The following is a 2,659-nucleotide window of genomic DNA, read 5'->3' as shown; positions in this document are numbered from 1 at the left end:
GTATACCAGCTGATCAGGTGGTGGTGCGTATATAACGCCATAACCTTTCCCATATCCCATATACATATATATACATACATATATACCATGTATATAACACCTTTTGAATCATATTTACATATATACGCGTATATAATGCCGTTTGAATCATATTTCAGCCATTGTGGGCAACATCATCATCATATACCAGCTAATCAGGTGGTGGTGCGTATATAACGCCGTAACCTTTTCCCATATCCCATATACATATATTTACATATATATTTATATATAACGCCTTTTGAATCATATTTACATATATACGCGTATATAACACCATTTTAATCATATTTCAGTCACTGCGGGCAACATCATCATCATATACCAGCTGATCAGGTGGTGGTGCGTATATAACGCCGTAAACCTTTCCCATATCCCATATACGTATATTTACATATATACGCATATATAATGCTATCTGGTCATGGGTCAATGCACATACATGAAATGCATGAAGAATACGTAATAATCTCAATATTCCTTCCGGATAAATTTTTTCAACTACGTATTATTCTGAGACCCATGAATAGAAGATAATATATTATGACGCATGGAAATTCAAGAACATAGATATCTCTAATACTTCTATGAATAGAGTCATTTATGGAATTTGTGCATTTGAACATTTCGTTCGTACCATATGGATCATGCCAAAAGAATAGAAGGGATAGCCTTAACATACCTGGTCTTATCCCAGTTGCTCAAGAGCTCAACTCGTTCAATATACCTCCACACAGAAGTCTTTTCAACTAAATCTTACATTCTCCCTTGATATACAACAATATATCTACGTTTGTATTATATTGTCACTTGGGAATTTACGTTGTTGTTGTTGTTGTTGTGTGTATATACATTCATAGTTTCAGAAAGTACGTTCAATTGGAAAGTTAGGGAGGTCATATAAATTTTTGTAAGAAATAACTTAATCATTGCATGAGTCAATCATGTCTTTCTTTATTATCTAATGCCAACACATTTTTTTAATACAATTGTAGCATGTATAGATAATGAAAGAAATACGTGTTTCCCACAACTTTTCCATTTACTTCTTTACCCTCCTTAGCTACCACGTAATCCTTTTGTTGGGCAATTTAAACTTTATCCAATAATCAACTAGGTTGTCTCCCGCTACCCGGTAATTAACCAATTACCCGCATAATTAATAATTATATTACTTAAAATTTTACTTATTTTTAATAAACATTATATATCCCACTATCACGATCATATGGTACCTTATATGTTACTAGTCCGTGAATATCGGGTATTAATGTTCAGCCCGTATTTTATCTCAACATGCCAAACTTGGACAAAAATTCATTTTCTTTGACTTGCTTCATCTCTCTCCTTCACGAATTTACTCATCATTTGTTTGAAATAGCATAAGCCTTATAATCTCCAAATAATCTTTTCCTTGGACTAATATCAATTACCTTACGAAAAATTTAACGTACAATACTATAGGGTGCAATGTCGTCGTAATGAAATACTGCAGGACATAATATTGATGTAATATTGCAGGGCGTAACATCATTCCCCCTCCCCTTTGGAACATTCGTCCTCGAATGTTGGTTGATGTTTTTATCATTTTTATAACTTATATCTTCCGAATACTTTAGAACTTCCCTTTCCATCTAGGCGACTGTTCTATAAATAAGTCCAAAGTCAAGGGCATTCCCCCCTTAGGCCTCCTTCTCACACAACAACTTGTAGTCGGAATCCTTCCAATCTCGTAACTATTGCTACCTTTCATCATGCAGCCTGTACGATTTTGATCTGGTAAGTGTGACCAATCTCTAGGCTTCATATGTAGAACTTGATAAAATGTCCCTTTGGGCATTTATGAGTATACTGAAGTTCTTCGCTCGGTACTTGGTTGAATTCACGAATATTGTTATATCTCATCGCATAGGTCTGTTTAACCATATGTATGAATTTACTACCATAACTCTTACTTTAATTTATCGTTGCTGAGGTCTGCTACCAAATCCCATATTACTCTTGTTGCTTATTCCATATGTATAAATTTAAGTCTTTTAATGCTTCCTCATTACTGTTCATCTTTAGAATGACGACCTAATCTTATCTCATACTTTGTAAATTTGTCCATCCACTGTTGATTCACCTCAATATTGATCTACAATATACCATTGATAACTTAACCTTTTATGTAATATTGCTTATAGGATTCAAGTTTTATCGGGGAATGTTTGAAATGATTAGATTGATCCACCTAGGGTGATACCCTGCTTTCATAACCATACCTCATAGCATCCCGATGTGATTCACCTTGTGTGGGTACTTTAAGCTTGTCCAATTTATAAAATCCATTTCTTTTCTTCGTTGAATCAATACTCAATCGAAGGCCCAAACATCATCTTTTATCTATCACAATTACACCCTCATTCTATTACCAGGGTGGCATTCTAAATGCTATTAGTCTTAGACTCCTTTGAGTTCATTCAGGCTATAGTGAGCTCTGTATAATTTAGAGAAACCATCTGCTCTTCTTGTTTTCATGGGCTTAATCCTGAGGACTTATCCATTTTCGTTACCTTCTAACTCGCCCTTTCTTATCCTTACTCTTGTCTTCTACAACCATGTCGCTTCACCATATAAT

Source organism: Nicotiana sylvestris, chromosome 2 (assembly GCF_000393655.2).
Source record: "Nicotiana sylvestris chromosome 2, ASM39365v2, whole genome shotgun sequence".
NCBI classification, from domain to species: domain Eukaryota; kingdom Viridiplantae; phylum Streptophyta; class Magnoliopsida; order Solanales; family Solanaceae; genus Nicotiana; species Nicotiana sylvestris.
The sequence above is the reverse complement of the archived record's forward strand: the minus strand, read 5'-3'. Positions refer to the sequence as shown.